This window comes from Balaenoptera musculus, chromosome 1 (assembly GCF_009873245.2).
Source record: "Balaenoptera musculus isolate JJ_BM4_2016_0621 chromosome 1, mBalMus1.pri.v3, whole genome shotgun sequence".
In the NCBI taxonomy this organism is placed as follows: Eukaryota; Metazoa; Chordata; class Mammalia; order Artiodactyla; family Balaenopteridae; genus Balaenoptera; species Balaenoptera musculus.
Genome location: NC_045785.1, coordinates 72,009,025 through 72,031,381, shown reverse-complemented (window position 1 = coordinate 72,031,381; position 22,357 = coordinate 72,009,025).

The window sequence follows — 22,357 nt, the reverse complement described above, 5'->3', positions numbered from 1 at the left end:
CAGTTAGCATGAACATGGTAAGAAATAGTCAACAAGTGTTTCTTCAGTGTCAGCACTCTACCCACTACTAGGCATACATTTCCTTCCCTAGGTCATCTTATTACCTTACTATACAGGTGTGAAAACTGAGGATAAGAGGAGTGAGGTGAATCTGGCTAGGTTAGAAAAGGCCCTGAATGATCAAGCCACACTGGCCCTTGCCGTCTCACTTTTCACCAGCTCCCCCACCGACCATTCTATGCGTCCATGCTCAGCCTTCTCTCTGCCCGTGGAAAGCAACAAGTGCTTCTGGACATTTAGCATTTTCCAATCTGATACATCATATATTTGGAATATTCTTCTCACTCCCTTGTTTCTGTGTCAATTTCCAGTCATCCCATAGGCTTTGTTTAAATGTTTCCTCAAAAAAAAGTCTTTCCTGACTCTCCTTATAAGTGTATAAGTCTAAAGACCAGCAAATCTAGGGATCCATATATATAAAACACATAATGTAAAACATATAACATACATATTTTTAGTATAAGAATCTCTCATGTAATATTTGGGACGTACTTACACTAAAAATTATTTACTATTTATCTGAAATTCAAATTTAACTGGATGTCTTATATTTTATCTGTCAATCTTCCCCTTGCCCCCTGAATTTCTGTATCCCTTAGGTATCCTATTTATAGTGCCTGTACTTATACATCGAATCATTTCTCACATTTTAGTTGTAAAATTATTTGTGGAATTATTTTGTTTAAAGTATATTTCCCCAACTGAACAATGCCTCTGTTCTCATCCTTGTAATTTTGGTAGCTGAAAAACTGCCTGACTTATACGAAGCACTCAACAAATCTGACCTGAATAAATGATGATATAGAGACATGATCAAAACCTCAGTGTGTGTGATCCCAAAGTCCATTGTTTTTTTTCACTCCTCCAGATTGTTGTACTTGAAAGATAGATGTTTGTCACAACATGCATCATACACATTTACAAACATTTAAAAGCCAATTCTAATTATCACACTGATAATAGAAGAAAACACTGCCAGATCAGAATCGTTTTCTGAATTTTGATGATGCTTATTGCTCATTTCCCATCTTAGTTATTTTATTAGTAAAAGTGTTGGAATTCTCGACATTTCATTTTATTTGATAGAAACTTAAATGTAGTTTCCTGAAGGATATGGATATGGTTATTTCCTTTAATGGAACACAGTCTCAATTTTGAAAATATGGCACGCAGTGTTGTTATTGGTTCTGTTCATGAACAAGAATTTCTAAACCATGCAAGGATGATTTAGTGATTCTATATCTTGCCAAAGGCTTAACATTTCCAAATAGGCTTTTGCACAATGATGTGTAAAGTTCATGGGCTGCTGTCGCCATGAGCTTTACATAAACAACCTCTAGGAACTGACTCAATAGCCAACTCTAAAATTTTGGATGGCCAAGACCCACTGTGCTGCTGTCAACTTTGGTTAAACTGGTTATATTAATTTTGTACAGAAAAGCAGAGAGTACTCAGGATAAATGTGTGTTATTGTTTTTTTTTAATTCTTTGATAAATATATTTCTATAGCTAAACAAAAGAGAACTTCTTTTATGGTGAGATTATCAATTGAAGACAGGGAGAAATTTCATATGCAAAAATCCAGTCCAGCAATTGTCACCACAAATATTCCCAGGGATTTCTCATCTATGGGTACAAATGAGGGACTTCAAACATTAATGACATTTGATGACTACTGGATGACTCTCGGACCTCTCTTATTTCTGGAATTCCTAAGAGTCTAATGTTCTCAACACCTAATTGTATTCTTCTCTCTGACAACTCTGTTTTCACCAGTTCTATGAGAAACCAGACTCAAAAACGCAGATTGGTTTCAGTCGGAATTAATGCTGAGGACCCAGGACTGGAGGTCTGCAGGTCAAGAAAGATTCCATTCTCTGCTTTGTTCAGAGCAGTTATTCACATGCACTGTGCCTCCTTCTCCCCATTTTATAAACAGCAAAATTAATACTTGCTCTATTTACCTCTCCTGTCTTTTTGAGAAAATGAAATGAGTTAATAAGTGTGGAAGCATATTAAGAATGTCGAAAGTGCTAGACAGCTATGTGAGATTTGTAATTCTCTCTGAACACGATGCTAACTTGTTTTAATAAACCTCTATTTAGAGAGATAATACCAAATATAAATCTACACATTCCAATACAAGCAAACGATAGGACTTTTAAAGAGTAATTCATTTTTTGAAAAGATAAATCTATTTGGAAATTACATATTATTTGATTTGTTTTCAGATCTGAAACAGTCACCCATAATGTTGCCTCTGGCCATAATTAGTATTAGAAACATAAGTCATTTATCAAATACATGCTGGCTGAATTATCAAGAGTGTTTCAGAAGAGATTATGTCCAAAACTTGTCTACTCAATAAACAAAAATAAAATCCTGGGACTATGAAATACAGGGTAAAGTTAAATTCAGTTTTACTGTATGGGTAAAATTTCTGCTGAGAATTTACTGTTTCTTTTATTATTATTATTATTATTACTGTTTCTTAAAACTTGATACAATAATATAATAGATTGGAGAAGGACCCTTACAATTGCCTCATGTATGCAGGTAGAAAGACTGAGGACCAAGGACGTGAAACATCCATCTTAACAGATCAGAGACGACAGTATGTCTGATCCCTGCCTAATCCTGTACTGATGCCTCTGTACTCTTGGGTACTTGCTTAGCTTCAGAGTTCAATAAAGATTATTTATAGTCAGTATTTGTACATTGCTCCAGATATGGTGAACTAACCAAATTAAATGGAATATCATCTTAATCAGCAAAATAATGGTTGGGAATTAAATTAGGAAAATGTATTTTTTGTGTTGTCGAGTGGAACTAGGGAGTTTGGTTAGAGAGGTAAAAAGGGAAAGTGGCTTTGTGTGATACTTCTAAAATAGAGTGTTTAAATTCAATAAACAAACATTTATTGAAATCCTATTGTAGTACTAGGATACATATATGTATATGTACATATATAAATATATATCTTTGTAACATATAAACAAATAGTATTCCATTGATTGGCTTATCAAATACTGAGTACCTACTGTATATAAACTCGGTACTTGGTATACTTTTGAGCTTACATAAGTGAAAAAATAAATGCTTGCAGCATTTTTCAAGGGACTGATAGTCAAGTTGAATGATTCGGTATGTACCAATTAACATGAAAACACAATTTCTGAGTAGTTCTTTGAAAATTATTGAGGCTTTTGTATAACATTACTGGAAGAACAACCTCAGAGTGTTTAAAAGTCAAAGTATTAGAGTGAAACATACATACTAGTCTACATTATAAAGCACTAATTTAAATAAGGAAAACTTACGTCTTCTCTGGAAAAGATGTATAGAAGGAAATTATAGGAAAAAAATCACTTCTATTGTATATTTCAGTCTCAAGAAACCACAACTAATGTTAAGATTTCTTATTTCTTTCTAAAATTATAGTTAAAAAAATGTTAGCATCAGGTACTTTTTCATGAGTTAAAAATAATGAACAATGATATAAAAGCTAATATGAAATAAAAGTAAGCTGATGGAAAATGAAAATTTTTAGAAGAAATATGTATCAACTATAAAATGTCATCACTTGGTCTCGTTTTAAGAAAGTTAGACATACTATCTGAAGCCATGCCTTCTTGAATTTTTTTAATATAAATCCAACAACCTATCCACTATTTTTTTGAGTAAAATCTTAAATTAAATTACTCCTTTGAAAAACTGGGCAAATTCAACTCATAAAATCATGTGTATGTACTACAGATACCAATTTTATCATTAACTCAATTTTTTAAATAAAAAACGCTTAAAAAGTTGTAGCTTTCAAATAACATTTGAACCAGGTAGTTATGCTTGTCTGTTAAAGTAAACCACTCAATAAATATAGGACTTATATTTGGTAAACCATTACAAATGATTTACCAATAAAAGTCAAAAAGTATGCTCCTTTTAACAAGACAAGGCAAAATCATAAAAAGTGACATTCCTCTCTCTATCTCTTCTACAAGAAGACGTCTTCTCTTACCAAATCCATGACTTATACTTAGTGTTTGAGAGAAAGGAAATACCCACCACTTTGCTACAAGATTCTTGAAGATTATAGACAACGCATTATTTATTCTAATTTATTTCTCTCTTCATTCCACTAACTTCACCTTTGGACTCTCATAATGGCCATCATTTCCATACAACTTTTCTTCTGAATGGTTTTTAAAGCAGCCATCAGATTTTAACTCTCTAGTATTTGTTATTTTTCCCTTTCCTCTTTATATCCTTTAATTGTGCACATTCTCTATAACTTTCAAACATAAATATAAATCCCTATCCAACATATAAAACTCTTTTTTTTTTTTCCTCAGGGTTCTGGCTTTCATGTCTATATTAATAAATAGCAACTCTGATTGCCATTTCTGTTTCCGATACTCATTTCTAGGTTCATATTTCAAATGGCTTCGAGATATTTAAACTTGAAAACCCCACCCAAATCTCAAATTCAATATGCCTTGCATTGAGGTTATTATCCTCCATCCAAACCAACTCTACTTCCCAACTATTCTGCCTTTGCCAGAGAAACCATGTCCAAATTATTAGGGTTCTGCACCTGGAGCCTTCTTTGATTTATATTTCCTATATCAAAAAATGTTTCATTTCCAGAACTCTTGTATTCAACTTTTATTTCAATAAGTATCACACAATTCAATAAAAGTAGCCAAATTTAAAGAAAAAAACTTAACCAGTGATCAATTAGCTAAGACAAAAACAATTTCCAATTTAAGTGCTTAAAAGGACTCTGCTCTGTATTCTCAATGATAGAACTGAAGGGTATCTTCATTGCCTTGATATTTCATTTAGAAACAGAAATTATACACATCACAGAGGAACTAGAATATTTTTTTAAATTTTTATTTGAATCACTATCCTTTACTAAATTAAAGAAAAATGAACATGTGAATTCAAAATCTTAGTTTTTCCCTATTTTTTTAGATATTTAATCATTTCTAATCCTTTCAGACTCTCATTGAATATACCTTACCTCTGAGAGCACTGGACAAGTCAGTTCTGTCCTTTGCATGCAATAATGAAATATTATCCAGATACCCAACGTAACTACAGATAATGGAGTGTTATATGTAAAAATGTGTACAGTGAACAAACATCAACTGGCAATTGAACCAGCTAGATTCCAGAAAAGTAGAATGTTACAGATGGTAGTAACATAAGGTTTATAAAAACACAAAATGCAGTATTTCTAACAAACATGCTAGTTTCCAAATTTTTTTAAATAAATAAGTTTTGTATAGTTTAATGTTTCCCCACCAAAGTTTCTCTAAGCACACAAACAGCTTTCCCTCTTTGGGTGTCTCCCAAACCTAGAATTAAGTATCCGAACTGTACACTGTAGAATCACCAAGATTTCTGTAATTGTTACAGCTTCTAGAATAACTCTGATGTATAACCTTTTCTGAAGATTTTTTTTAAGTTCTTATTAGTCCTTTACCAGTTCTGTTTGTTCTCTTAATAGCTCATTTGGCGAGAGAGAGAGATGTTGTTCAATAGTATTACAGCTGGCTTTCTCTAGTTGGTAACTATCCGAATATTATACTGATTACACTTTTATTGCAAATACAACAAATAGCCTTGAGCCACTCTGCTGTTTCAAGGATTTTAAAAGTTCTCCCTCATCAAGTACTGACTTTTGCAACTTTTGCCACCAGGTGCAAATTGTATTTCAATGGCATGCTGATCTCCAGGAGAGGTTTGTTTATACATTTATTCTCCGGGGACACCAGATGTACAATGCTTTTTGTTCAAGAGATTCTGATGCTTTGTAGAGCTTTATGGAGACTTACAGTCAATGGTTGACTCTAGGGACTCACAAAAATCATACAGTACTCCATGAGAAGTAGCACTGATATTATATCACACTCAGTGGGGGTATTGAAGCTGTGCAATAGAAGAGAAGCCACACAGACTAGAGTTGGATGGTAGTTTATGAAAAATAATTAAGGAGATCCTGCTTTTCAAGACCTTGTCCATCCTGCTTTGGCCTTAATCACAAAATTATCATAGTGATAACAGATAAATACTAAAGCTTATCTTTTAAGACTATCAACCATCTTTAGATTTTGTAATTATACAATAAAATTCCAAGAACAATAGATCCTCTAGAGTATGTATTTTTTAGTATCATAAGTTTGATATTAAAACAGTCCCTATTCTCTTTGCATAATATTAGAAATGAAACAAAACCTCTTATACTGAAAACACTTTTGTAATGCGATGGAAAAAGTGGTGATGGTTTTAAGTTTTGAACTCAAAATTTTTTAACATTAAAAATATATATTTATTTTTAATAAAGTTTGTAGAACTCCACCACCACATGTCAAAAAGACCTGAATATCAAGAACATTCTTATAGAAGTGTATACAAATTTGGAGAGCATTTACATCCCAAACTCCCTGTCTATTTTCATTTTTGGAAAGTTGTTGAAAACCAAAACAAAAGCAATAAGTTTACAAAATTAAAAGTTTTATCATATCAATTCAGTTTAACTTGTATTTTTGAGTACATGTTCCATGCCAGGCAGTCTGCTAGGTATGGAGAATACACTAATTGGACAATTCCTACCTTGAAGAACTTAGGTTCTAGTGAGAGAGATGGATTTGTCAATACTTAATTCCAGTAGAATATAGAAGGAAGCCCAGGATGCACATGGTCAAACCTGGGTTTTGGGGAAGGTTTTTCCGATAATATGGTATCTGGATGGCAATTTCATATGGTGCAACATAATAAAACATTTTAGCTTTAGGAAAGAGAGAGAGTGGATTTTAAGAAAGTAACACTGAAAGCAGGCAGACCAGTTAGAAGGCTCTTGTAGTTAAAATATGGGTCAGAAGCTGGGTTAGCGAGAGGAGAACACCCAGGAAGTGAGATCATGCTTAAATGACCGCAGGATAAATTCACCTCATGCTATCATGATTTCGCATGTTTACATCTTTCCTTATCTTCTTGCTCACTCACACAAACTTTGCTAAATATTTGTAGGAATTCAAATGAAATCTACCAAGGTTCACCTTGACTGTATTTTTTGAGTGACTTTATTCTTAGTGCACTAAAAGCACTTTGAGACTCTCATTTTTAGTGTCTGCTGTCTCAGGAGTTGTTTTCCAAGGTAAATATTCTGTATTCTCAATGTGGTTTTGCTGTTTGGGGAGCAAAGCAGAAAGAAACAAACCCAAACTGTATTTTACTGTAGTTATCTAAAGAATGGTTTATCATTTGCCATTGTTTCCTGTATATCAAAATAGCACACAAAAGAATTTGAAATAACTGAGATATTTACATTTAAAAAATTCACTATAAATCTCTGCAACATCTTTAATATAGACACATTAGGAAAATTTGAATCTAATCAAAGCTTTAGAATAATAATTATTTCATCTCTTTTATTAAAGACCACCAGGAGAACTAATAATTAAAATGTTATTTGTAACAGCCTGTGTTTTGGATCTAAATCTCATAAATTTCTATTATTAGCATTGACCATTAATTTGCACTGCATCAATTGAATTTCTAGCAGCTTGGCAATAGAATTAAACTACTCCCAGGCAAGACTTATAAATAGACAATTATGTACCCTTCATGTACATAATTGATGTTCTGTATATGATAACAAAATATCAACATAAACCTAACATATTCATTATAAATGATTGTCTCTGATTAATGAAAGCTTGCTTTATCTTTATCACCCTAATTTTTTATAATCTCTGACATAACTGGGTGCTATCACTATAAAATAATTTCCAAAGTAAGTGTGAGAAAGTACAGCATTTGGAAATTTAAAATGAGTAGATATCATTATGTCCTAGGCATCTCCAGATGAAATGGGATGGTGGAGGTAAGAAATTTTCACCCTCTTTGTACAGTGCAAGTGCACTTCATTTTGCATTAAATTTCTTTCAAAAATGTGAGAAGAATTTTGATTTCCAGCCAGTAGTCAAAACTATGAGTTATAATGGAAGTACTAAGTAAATGTCTGAATGTTCTGGGGTAAATCCAATTTGAGAAGCACAAATGTTTTTCAAACAGCTACTATTCCTTGGGCACTGTTTTAGGTCAAGATAATGTTCCTAACAGCATGGATCTTATAATCTAGTAAGACTGATAATAATCAAATAAATATTGGTCTGGCCAAAAAGTTCTTTTGGTTTTTGTAAGATGGCTCTAGTAGCACTTAGTTGTCTTTAAAGTCATTCAAAACAATTTTGTTAGATTGATTATGCTTCATTATTTCAAGAAAGGTAAAAACGCACCTGGAATGCAAAAAAGACTTGTGCAGTGAATGGAGAATGTGCTGTGACTGATCGAACGTGTCAAAAGTGGTTTGCAAAGTTTCATGCCACAGATTTCTTGCTGGACCATGCTCCATGGTCAGGTAGACCAGTTGAAGTTGATAGCGATCAAATCGAGACATTAATTGAGAACAATCAACGTTAAACCACATGGGAGACAGCTGACATACTCAAAATATCTAAATTACGTTTTGAAAATCATCTGCACAAGCTTGGTTATGTTAATCACTTTGATGTTTGGGTTCCACATAAGTTAAGCGAAAGAAACCTTCTTGACCGTATTTCTGCATGTGATTCTCTACTTAAAAGTAACAAAAACGTTCTGTCTTAAAACAAATTGTGACAGGCAGTGAAAAGTGGATACTGTACAATAATGTGGAATGGAAGAGATCGTGGGGTAAGTGAAATGAACCACCACCAATCATACCAAAGGCCAGTCTTCATCCGAAGAAGGTGATGTTGTGTATATGGTGGGATTGGAAGTGAGTCCTCTATTATGTGCTCCTTCTGGAAAACCAGAAGATTAATTCCAAAAGTACTGTTTCCAATTAGACCAACTGAAAGCAGCACTCCGTGAAAAGCGTCCAGAATTAATCAACAGAAAACGATAATCTTCCATCAGGATACCGCAAGACGGCATGTTTTTTGATGACCAGGAAAAATCTGTTACAGAATGGCTGGGAAGTTTTGGTTCATCCGCCATATTCACCAGACATTGCACCTTCAGATTTCCATTATTTTGGTCTTTACAAAATTCTCTTAATGGAAAAAGTTTCAATTCCCTGGAAGACTGTAAAAGGCACCTGGAACAGTTCTTTGCTCAAAAAGATAAAAAGTTTTGGGAAGATGGAAATATGAAGTTGCCTGAAAAATGGCAGAAGGTAGTGGAACAAAAGGGTGAATACGTTGTTCAATAAAGTTTTTGGTGAAAATGAAAAATGTGTCTTTTATTTTTACTTAAAAACCGAAGGCACTTCTTGGCCAACCCAATATTTACCTATCAGTTATAGTGATAAATTATGTGTAGAGGAAAAAATCAGTAGAAGGGTAATGAGTGCCTGGGGGTTGTGTTTTATATAGTATGGTCAGGAATCGTTTCTCTGTGCATTTAACAGTTGAGCTCTTTGACTAGTGAGAATGGGTAAGCCACGCAAAGGTCTGGGGCAAGAGGGTTTCATGGTAGAGAAGAGCAAGAACAAAGGCCCTGAATTGGGAATGACTTGGACTCTACAGGTAAGGAAGAAAGGCAATGCATTTGAAGCTTTGAGAGAAGGGAGAGTAGATGAAGATGATGATGTCCAAGAGGTTAGAAGTCTCAAATTGAGTAGGGCTGTTAGATTTGAATAAGAGGTTGGATTCAAAGTTCTCACATACAATGCAACAGGAATATTTTTTTCCTCTCTCTTAAATACATATCCAGAATCTGACCACTTCTCAGAGCATCTATCACTATAGTCCTATTAAGCCACTATAAGTTTCCATCTGGAATTTTATAATGCTCTCTTAATTTATATCCCTGCTTTTCACACTTACATTGTGTTCTTAACAGATCATTCAGTGATCCTTCTAAAACAGAGCTATCTCGATGGCCCACGAACTGAGCCTTTGAGTAAACTAGAAAAGAATAGTCACCATTGGCAGATATATTTGAAAACTGAGCAGAAGAATTAGAAAAATTATCCCCCTAGGATTTCAATCTCTCGTGTCCTCTCTGCCAAGCTACTGTGCAGTGCACAAAGCACACAACTGCAGAAGATGAATTCCCAGGCCATGCCTATGTCCCTTTCCTGCTTTATACTTCTCCCTTGTATTTATCTTCTAAAATACTACTTGACTGATTTGTTATTGACTTCCTCCACTCTCTACCCCCACTAGTATGCCAGTTCCATGAGGGCAGATAATTTGATTGTTTTGCTTACTACTTTAACCTCAACTCTCAGAATAGTCCTGGAACATGGTAGATTCTCAATAAATATTAAGTAAATGAATGATGAATATCACTGTAGCATTTTAAACATCCTGGTTGCTTTTGGAGAGTGAATCTTAAAGTACTAAGTGTGGTAGTAGGGAAGCCCCTTTGAGCAATTTCAAGAATCTGAGCCATGGTCCCTTGTATTAGGGTGATGGCAGGAGAAATGGAGAGAAGTAGGTGAATTCAGAATCTGTTTTGATTGGTAAGCAGATAACACTTGCAGACTGATTGGATATGAAAAACTAGGGAAAAAGAAAGAGTCTAGGGTGACTTCTAAGGGTTTGATTTGAATAATTAGGTAGATGGGAAAGCAATTTACTGAAATGAGAAACAGGGAGAAGAGATTTGAGTGCTAATGGATGTATATGTGTGGAAACTAGGGCAGATATCTCTCAGTCGATTTTCTTTTATTTCTCTCTTCCTTTTCTCCTTCTTCTTCTTCTTTGATGAACCAAATATAACAATTGTTTCCTTTATGGTTTTTTAAATCCTTTTGAATTTATGCTCAGAAAAACTTTCTTCTGAGGTAATTATGTATATTTTTAATATTTTAATATTTCATGTTTTTTGTATTTAAATTGATGCATTACTTGGAATTTATTTAGGCATATAACACAGAGTTTTGATTTAATTTTTCCCAAACATTTAACCAATTACCTCAGAAACATTTGTTCATCTGCTGAATAACTCCATCTTATTTTACATATTTTAAATATAACTTTTTTCCATATACCAACTTATTATATATGCTTGAATATGCTTGTGGGATTTCTTTCTCTTCTCTTAATGTTAACATTAAATAACATATTTTTTTCAATTAATGTAGTTAGTTTCCTTATTTTTCTTATTTTCAAAGTTGGATGAGTTGTTCTTAACCATTTATTCATCCTAATAAATCCCTTTAGGATTCTAATCCATTCTTTATACTGATACTTCAGCCAAATTAACTCATTTAAATAATCTAGTCTCTACTATTCTTCTAAGCTTCCCCTCTTTCCCACAGAAGTTTTCTCTATGGTTCAACCATAAAGGGATATTTAGGGTTCATATCTCTGCCTTACACTTTCTATGTACCTCTTTAGGACATTTTTTCTTCTGCCTAGAGAACATTGTTCTCTCCCTTCTAGACGCAAATTAGAGGCCAATGCCTCTATCAAAGTTAGTTTAGTGGCTCTGTTACTAGTGTCTTTAGAGTAGTATATCTATCATCTCTTTATACTAATTTCAAAATATGTAACTTCTTACACTCCTGTCTTTATTAATAACTAAACGTGAATGTCATCAGGTGTTATCCCTGTTTGTACGCCCAGAATCATTCACATTTCCTGTCATTTAGTAAGTGTTAGATACATATTTGTTTAATGAATAAATGAATAAATATATAAAGATTGCTATTTTGTATGAGACGTGACACCAAAAAACTCCTAGAAGAGAACATATATAAAATATTCTCTGACATAAATTGTAGCAAAGTTTTCTTCAGGTAGTTTCCCAAGGCAAAAGAAATAAAAGGGAAAATAAACAAATAGGACCTAATCATCTAAAAAGATTTTGCACATCAAAAGACATCATAAACAAAATGAAAAGACAACCTACAGAATGGGAGAAAATTTTTGCAAATGATGCGACCAACAAGGTGTTAATTTCCAAAATATGCAAACAGCTTATGCAACTCAATATCAAAAAACCAAACAACCTAATGAAAAAATGGGCAGAAGATTACCTTAAATGTAAGTGGATTAAATGCTCCAACCAAAAGGCATAGACTGGCTGAATGGATACAAAAGCAAGACCCATATATATGCCATCTACAAGAAACCAACTTCAGACATAGGGACACATACAGACTGAAAGTGAGGGGATGGAAAAAGATATTCCATGCAAATGGAAGTCAAAAGAAAGCTGGAGTAGACATATCAGACAAAATAGACTTTAAAATAAAGACTATTACAAGAGACGAAGGACACTACATAATGATCAAGGGATCAATCCCAGAAGAAGATATAACAATTGTAAATATTTATGCACCCAACATAGGAGCACCCCAATACATAAGGCAAATGCTAACAGCCTTAAAAGGGGAAATCAACAGTAACACAATCATATTAGAAGACTTTAACACCCCACTTTCACGAATGGACAGATCATCCAAAATGAAAATAAATAAGGAAACACAAGCTTTAAAGGACAAATTAGGCTAGACAGATTTAATTGATATTTATAGGACATTCCATCCAAAAACAACAGAATACACTTTCTTCTCAACTGCTCGTGGAACATTCTCCAGGATAGATCATATCATGGGTCACAAATCAAACCTTGGTAAATTTAAGAAAATTGAAATCATATCAAGTATCTTTTCCGACCACAACACTATGAGACTAGATATCAATTACAGGAAAAAAAAACTGTAAAAAAAACAAATACATGGATGCTAAAAAATATGTTACTAAATAACCAAGAGATCACTGAAGAAATCAAAGAAGAAATTAAAAAAATACCCAGAAACAAATGACAATGAAAACACAGTGACCCAAAACCTATGGGATGCAGCAAAAGCAGTCTCTAAGAGGGAAGTTTATAGCAATACAATCCTACCTCAAGAAACAAGAAATATCTCAAATAAACAACCTAACCTTACAGCTAAAGCAATTGGAGAAAGAAGAACAAAAAGAACACTAAAGTTAGCACAAGGAAAGAAATCATAAAGATCATATCAGAAATAAATGAAAAAAAAATGAAGGAAACAATAGCAAAGATCAATAAAACTAAAAGCTGGTTCTTTCAGAAGGTAAACAAAATTGATAAACCATTAGCCAGACTCATCAAGAAAAAAAGGGAGAAGACTAAAATCAACAGAATTAGAAATGAAAAAGGAGAAGTAACAAATGACACTACAGAAATACAAAGGATCATGAGAGACTAGTACAGCAACTATATGCCAATAAAATGGACAACCTGGAAGAAATGGACAAATACTTAGAAAAGCACAACCTTCTGAGACTGAACCAGGAAGAAATAGAAAATATAAACAGACCAATCACAAGCACTGAAATTGAAACTGTGATTAAAAATCTTCCAACAAACAAAAGCCCAGGACCAGATGGCTTCACAGGCGAATTCTATCAAACATTTAGATAAGAGCTAACAACTATCCTTCTCAAACTCTTCCAGAACATAACAGAGGGAGGAACACTCTTAAACTCATTCTACAAGGCTACCATCACCCTGACACCAAAACCAGACAAAGATGTCACAATAAAAGAAAATTACAGACCAATATCACTGATGAACATAGATGCAAAAATCCTCAACAAAATACTAGCAAACAGAATCCAGCAGCACATTAAAAGGATCATACACCATGATCAAGTGGGCTTTATTCCAGAAATGCAAGGATTCTTCAATATATGCAAATCAATCAATGTGATACACCATATTAACAAACTGAAGGAGAAAAACCATATGATCATCTCAATAGATGCAGAAAAAGCTTTCAACAAAATTCAACACCTATTTATGATAAAAACTCTCAGAAAGTGGGCACAGAGGGAACTTACCGCAACATAATAAAGTCCATATATGACAAACCCACAGCCAACATCATTCTCAATGTTGAAAACCTGAAACCATTTCCTCTAAGATCAGGAAGAAGACAAGGTTACCCACTCTCACTGCTATTTTTCAGCTTAGTTTTGGAAGTGTTAGCCACAGCAGTCAGAGAAGAAAAAGAAATAAAAGGAATCCAGTTTGGAAAAAAAGAAGTAAAACTGTCCCTGTTTGCAGATGACATGATACTATACATAGAGAATCCTAAAGATACTACAAGAAAATTACTAGAACTAATCAATTAATTTGGTAAACTAGCAGGATACAGAATTAATGCACAGAAATCTCTTGCATTCCTATACACTAATGACAAAAAAATCTGAAAGGGAAATTAAGGAAACATTCCCATTTACCACTGCAACAAAAAGAATAAAATACTTAGGAATAAACCTACCTAAGGAGACTAAAGACCTGTATGCAGAAAACTATAAGACACTGATGAAAGAAATTAAAGATGATACAAACAGATGGAGAGATATACCATGTTCTTGAATTGGAAGAATCAATATTGTGAAAATGACTATACTACACAAAGCAATCTACAGATTCAGTGCAATCCTTATCAAGCTGCCAATGACATTTTTCACAGAACTAGAACAAAAAATGTCACAATTTGTATGGAAACACAAAAGACCATGAATAGCAAAAGCAATCTTGAGAAAGAAAAACGGAGCTGGAGAAATCAGGCTCCCCAACTCCAGACTATACTACAAAGGTATAGTAATCAATACAGTATGGTACTGGCACCAAAACAGAAATATAGATCAATGGAACAGGATAGAAAGCCCAGAGATAAACCCACACACATATGGTCACCTTATCTTTGACAAAGGAGGCAAGAATATACAATGGAGAAAAGATAGCCTCTTCAATAAGTGGTGCTGGGAAAACTGGACAGCTACATGTAAAATAATGAAATTAGAATATTTCCTAATTCTGTACACAGAAATAAACTCAAAATGGATTAAAGACCTAAATGTAAGGCCAGACACTATAAAACTCATAGAGGGAAACATAGGCAGAACACTCTCTGACATAAATCACAGCAAGATCCTTTTTTGACCCACCTCTTAGAGAAATGGAAATAAAAACAAAAATAAACAAATGGGACCTAATGAAACTTAAAAGCTTTTGCACAGCAAAGGAAACTTTAAACAAGATGAAAAGACAGTCCTCAAAATGGGAGAAAATATTTGCAAATGAAACAACTGACAGAGGATTAATCTCCAAAATATACAACTCATGTAGCTCAAGATCAAAAAACAAACAACCCAATCCAAAAATGGGCAGAAGACCTAAATAGACATTTCTCCAAAGAAGATATACAGATTGCCAACAAACATATGAAAGAATGCTCAACATCATTAATTATTAGAGAAATGCAAATCAAAACCACAATGAGGTATCACCTCACACCAGTCAGAATGGCCATCATCAAAAAATCTACAAACAATAAATGCTGGAGAGGGTGTGGAGAAAAGGGAACCCTCTTGCACTGTTGGTGGGAATGTAAATTGATACAGCCCCTATGGAGAACATTATGGAGGTTCCTTGGAAAACTAAAAATAGAACTACCATATGACCCAGCAATCCCACTACTGGGCATATATCCTGAGAAAACCATAATTCAGAAAGAGTCATGTACCACAATGTTCATTGCAGCACTATTTTCAATAGCCAGGACATGGAAGCAACCTAAGTGTCCATCGACAGATGAATGGATAAAGAAGATGTGGCACATATATAACAGTGGAATATTAATCAGCCATAAAAAGAAAGGAAATTGAGTTATTTTTAGTGAGATGGATGGACCTAGAGGTGTCATACAGAGTGAAGTAAGTCAGAAAGAGAAAAACAAATACCGTATGCTAACACATATATATGGAATCTAAAAAATGGTTCTGAAGAACCTTGGGGCAGGGCAGGAATAAAGACACAGATGTAGAGAATGGACTTGAGGACATGGGGAGGGGGGAAGGGTAAACTGGGACAAAGAGAGAGAGTGGCATTGGCATATATACACTACCAAATGTAAAACAGATAGCTAGTGGGAAGCAGCCGCATAACACAGGTAGATCACCTCGGTACTTTGTGACCACCTAGAGGGTTGGGATAGAGCAGGTGGGAGGGAGGGGATATGGGGATATATGTATACATATAACTGATTCACTTTGTTGTACAACAGAAACTAACACAACATTGTAAAGCAATTATACTCCAATAATGATGTTTAAAAAAAAAAAATGGGCAGAAGACCTAAGTGGGCATTTCTCCAAAAAAGGCACACAAATGTCCAATAGGCACATGAAAAGATGCTCAACAGTGCTAATTATTAGAGAAATGCAAGTCAAAACTATAATGAGGTATCACCTCACACCAGTCAGAATCACCATCATTAAAATGTCTATAAATAATAAATACTGGAGAGGGTGTGGAGAAAAGGGAACCTTCCTCCACTGTTGGTGGGAATGTAAATTGGTGTAGCTGCTATGGAAAGGAGGTAAAGAGGTTCCTTAAAAAACTAAAAATAGAGCAACCATATGATCAGGCAATCCCCCTCCTAGGCATACATCTGGAAATGACGAAAACTCTAATTTTAAAAAATACATTCACCCTAATATTCATAGCAGCACTATTTACATACAGTAGCCAATACATGGAAGTAACCTAAGTGTCCATCAACAGATGAGTGGATAAAGAAAATGTGGTGTATATATATATATATATATATATACACAATGGAATTCTACTCAGCTATAAAAAAGAACAAAATAATGCCATCTGCAGCAACATGGATGGACCTAGAGATTACCATACCAAGGGAAGTAAGTCAGACAGAGAAAGACAAATATTATATAACACTTATATGTGGAATCTGAAAAAATTAAAATTTATTTTCAAAACAGAAACAGACTCACAGACTTAGAAGGCAAACTTAGGGCTATCACAGGTGAAAGGGTGGGTATAAATTAGGAGCATGGGATTAACAGATACACACTAGTATATACAAAATAGATAAGCTACAAGGATTTACTGTATAACACAGGGAACTATATTCAATATCTTATAAAATGTATAATGGAAAAGAATCTGAAAAAGAATATGTATATCTGAATCACTTTGCTGTAAACCTGGAATTAGTATAATATTGTAAGTCAACTATACTTCAATAAAAAAAAAAAATGATTTCTATTTGGCCTCCATCATTCTTCACTTTTCCAGACTAAAATGCCTGAGTTCTTTTAAGTTTTTACACGACACTTCACAACTCTAGAAACACCAGTTTGTAACTATTTCTCATTTGTAACCTACTAAATGTTTAAAAAAAGCAGAATTGATCTTTATTTTCTTAGCGTAGACATTATAATTCTGTTGCTCACAGCTTTAAAACTGTCTTAGCTTTTTAAATAACATGTCACTTTATGAGTTTCTATGAAGTTTGTAGCCAGCCTCAACCCCCAAGGCCTTTTCATTGACTTACTGTTTTTCCCCACTCATCCATCCTTAACTAAACACTTTTTTAAATGCAGAAATATACATATATGTGTGTTTAAATTTATCTTTTTATTCATTCTAGACCATAGAGATCATTTAAAACTATGATTTAATTATCAAACATAGTACTATCAATTGCACTCAAATCTAAAATTCGCTAAGTACGTTTTCTATTTCTTCTCTCCAGTTGTTTATATGAATGTTGAACATCCAGTGCCTTGTGGTATGGCATTGGAGACCCTAGCATTTGATTGATTATTCAACCAAACTATGTTTTTCCAAAGGATTTGTAAGTTTTGTGAGAGACTTTGCCAAAAGCTTTTCTGAATCTATGACATCTTCATCTATCTTCTTAGTAATCCTGCTAAAACCCTATTTTAGACTGGCTTAATAGAGGATAGAAATAACAAATTCTAGATCTGAATGCTATTTTTAATACATGTTATCATGTAGAAACCATAGTTAGAAACGGCTCTGGTACTATTTTTGTGTAATTCTCTCATTTCTGCCCTCTCCATTGTGTCAGCTTCATCTGCAGGATGCCTTCTCTCATGATAGCAAAAAAGCTGCAGCAGTTTAAGCTTCTGTAACCATATCATCCAGACAGAAAGAGTGTCTCAGTGCCAGCATTGCTGGAGAGAGTCTTGGGCTTTGAGTGGACTGAACCATTCCTTTACTGCTTTATTCCTCCCCCAGAAAAGTCATGCAATGACTGCTTAGGCCTGGGTTACCTGAATCAATCAGTGTCCATAGACAGGAGGCTGCATTGAGCATAGAGTCAATCCTTCTCAAAACCCATTGCTGCTATGCAAGGTAAAAGGAGTTGAGGAAAAAACTCAGCAGGGTCTCCAGAAGACATAAACCTAGATACAGACAAACACATAGGCAGTATGTGAGTGGTCAGTTTTGAGATAGTTGAAAGCTTTCTGGCTGGAGTGATTGAAAAGGCATTGTGTACATGGTCACATGTGAATGAAATTTATAAGGTTGAGAGTATTTTCTTATACGGGACAATAGAAGGAATATTTCAGGAAGAAGGAAGAATATTGGGTCATCTTCTAATTTTATTGGCCAATATCTAACATCTTTGTTTCAGCCTTCTTGATGCATCCAATTTTAAAGTTTGTGGGAGAAATGTACTGAGAAATGGTGGATCTGTGACCATGTTTTCTTTCCTTTTACCATAAAAACCCTCAGGGGCTGTGTGTTTGTCTGAGCAAGCTGTCAGCCAATTAGAGTTTACTGCTGGAGAAGAAGCTGAGAAAGTTAATCCCGCTCCTTCAAGGCATAGTTAGAAAGAAAATATGAATCTTAAGTAGTACACATTATTTCATCCACTGAGAACCAAGAGAAACTAGTTAAGCAGGAAGAAGAGAGGACAGTTTTAATGGGCTCATTTAAACAGGAAAACCACAGCATACCCAGAAGTCATTTCTTTCCCATGGCCTAGAATTGTGAAGGAGGAAAGCATTAATGAGTTGAAACTGACATTTAAGACCCCCTTCTTCAGTATTTCACATATTAGAAATGCTATAATTTGAAGATGATTGTACTAGAAGTCAGGGGCTATGTATCCTCTTCCGATGTTAATGACTTTATGCAAGGCCTTTACCCTTTCTTGTCTTCTGAGTCCTCCTGTGTAAAAGAAACGTAGTAATGACTGCCACGGATTCATTAAAGTGGTAATGACATACCTACTGAGAAATAAAATATCCTTGTATTTAACCAGTATATAGTCTATTTAATCTTTTTCACTTCCAGGTCACAGTCTTTAGGATCAGAAAGCCATCACAAATCACTTGTGTCATGCCATATCTTGCACAAGCCAGTGGACATGCTGTATCCACACCATCCAAGGAAGTCTTCTAAAAATATGTTTATTGAGTCCTCACTTATGGAATCTTCAGATTCAGTTCGTCTAGGGTAAGAGCAGAGAATCTGTATTATTTTTAAATCTCCCTAGATGATTCTGATTCTCGGGTTTGGTAACAATTGATCTCATCCAACCATGTTATTCAGAAGAAAAGAAAACTGGTTTTAATTGGAAGAACTGAGTAAAGTCTAGCCATCCAGTCAATTGCCTAGAAACACTAATCTATAACAAATTCTAAGACATTATGTGAGTGCTAAAATATCATTTATAATGTTAAAAATGAGAGAAATTATATGAAAACGTTTTGGAATATAGAAGAAATGTTTTAGTAATAAATTTCTTGGAGTGTTTAGGAGTGGCAAGGAAAGAAAATTAAAACCACCAAGTGGCATTAGTAACTACATTGAGCCTCCTCTGCTCTGGAGAAAAATCCTTTTATTGCAAAAAAAAGAAAAAAAAAAGAATTGTGAATCTGTAAGTTGAGCCAGGCTAGCAGTGAACCTCTTTCTCCTCAGTTACAGAGCTCAGTTGCTCCTCTAAATAAATGGAGAACAGAGACTTCCAGAGAATTGATTTTAAGGAGCTGTCTAGCATGCCCTCATGTCTCCATCCAGCCCTGTAGAGTGTCCTCCTTAAAGCCATACAACTAGTCTCGTGCAGATTTGAGACTATACTCAATGTCTTTATTTCCAAGTCCAGACTCATTTGAGCACCTCATACCATTCCACACGCATCTATCTTTAAAAATACTTTTGCAAAGTTACTTTCAATTAATGAATAGCCAGTGCTTCACAGTAATAGACCCTAACTCCTCTTCCATAAGCTTTTAGTAAAGATGGCCATGTGAGTTTGTACTTGCAGGGCAACATATGTACGGTTAGATCCCTATGTTCAGACTCTACATCAGCCCCTGGGAACTGCTGATTAGAGCTAGGGAAGATCAGCAAAGAAGGAAAGGCAATAAAAATGCCATATTCTGGGGAAAAATATTAACTGGCTGTATCCTAAAATTTATATATGTGTAGATATACTCATGTGTGTGTATCTCTAGTCATATGTTTATGACTACATAACTACTACACTTATTCACCACTAGTTGCCTAGTTTTTATAAAGTAAGTTGATCACAAGACAGGTGACATGATTCCTTAAAGTCAATGCAGACATATCTCAGTTTAAGAAATTTGATAAACAAAATTTAGACTTGCAGTCTATAAGTCAAAGGATAATTATTTGCACTGAGAAAAGATTTTTAGAAATTAAACCCTCCTTTTAAATAGAAATTCTCCTACTTCATTTAACATCTGTATTTTGTTCAAAAATTATCTGATAGATAGTCCAGAGGACACTAATCTAAAGCTAAAATATTTGAACACATTATGAATAGAAGATCTACCCAAATTTGCAATGATGAGGTCATGTGGTCATAGTTTTCCAAAAAATTTTTTGTGTGGGGGGAATCTAATCTTCAAAGACTTCATACATGGGGAACAATGTGTTCTGGGAAATAAGTTCAGAAAATATTCCATACTTTTGAAGATTTGCAAAGCATTTTAGCATAATTAAGGCTCTGAAAATGCCTGCTGCATATAAGCTGTTTAATTTTTCTCTACCATTTCCCCCCAAGCTTATGTGACCACAGAACAATTTAACACAAGACTTATTTAATACTCCCTTATACTACTGTTCAGACAATTGTAGATGCAAATCAAATAGAAAACAGATTTTACACCTTTCATGACAATAATATATGGCATTTTAACTAGATTTGTGACCTTCTTAAGAGCTGGGTCTATACATTATATTCTCTGCAAGACCTAAAGCTGTGTTGGGCCTATAATGGGTGCCTAATCACCAATTTCTAAATAAATCATTGGGCAATCAGTATTTGGCATATGCTTGAAATGGGAAAAAAAAGGGGAAAATCTTTTGTCCTTTTAGAAACAAAGTTATTTTTGTCTTCAGAAATATTAAAATCATGCTCATTGTTATTTCAATTTGTAGCCTGCAAATCAGCTGATCATAACTTGTTTAAGGCAGGAACAAATGTGACTAGATTTGTCTGCCCACCTGAAGGAAAATAGAAAATTGTGACTTGTCAGCAGAGACTATAATGACAAATGTTAAGATAGCAACATGTAATAGAAAGAGATGAATTCCAACTCTGCCGCGAGTAGCTGCTCTGTGTCCCAGGAGGCTGAACTAGTTTGTGTGTATGCCATCTCTATCCTGCCAGGAACCTAACTGATAAATTGGGCATGTGGTGACTTTGTACAACCAATGGATTTCTTTTAGCCTCAGTTTCTTTACCTGTGAAATGGGGATAATAACATCTATCCTTTCTACCTCATAAACCTGGGGGAAATTTTAATGAGTCAATGTTGTTTCTTATTTCCTTTCCCACCTTTTTAATTCTAGAAGGTGACCAGGAAAAAACTGTGCAAACTAAGTCTTGCCCTTGTTTCAGATAAGAGATATTCTCCTGTGGAAGAGAATTCCCAGACTGAGCCCTGTGGTGGTCAAAATCTACGCAATACTCCTCAAATAGTACACATTGCGTGCATGTGTGGAGAGCTTGTGCAGTAACTTTGAAGAGAAGGGAGATCTACACAGAAGAGATGCCCAGACTAGAGGCCTCTCACTGGGTAACAATGATATAGAAAACCTGAAGACCTTTCTTTTTGTAACTAACTCACAAGGTCCATCCTCTAGGGCACCTGGAAGTAAGAGTACCAGAATAAGATAATGATGTACTATTGTAGTGAAGTCACCCATACTTCTTCAAGTATACCGTGTGGATGATGAGATGCTTTCTGGGAACCTGATGGCTAAAAGTTGATTTGAAATAATAATGAGGATAACCATTCACAGTCAATAAATATTTGTTGAATTTTCATATATCAGCCTTGTTGTGCTAGACACATCTAACTATAATATTTGCTTATTTAAGGTAATGTAACTCAAAATCAAGAGAAAACTATTAGACATAAAATTTTCCTGA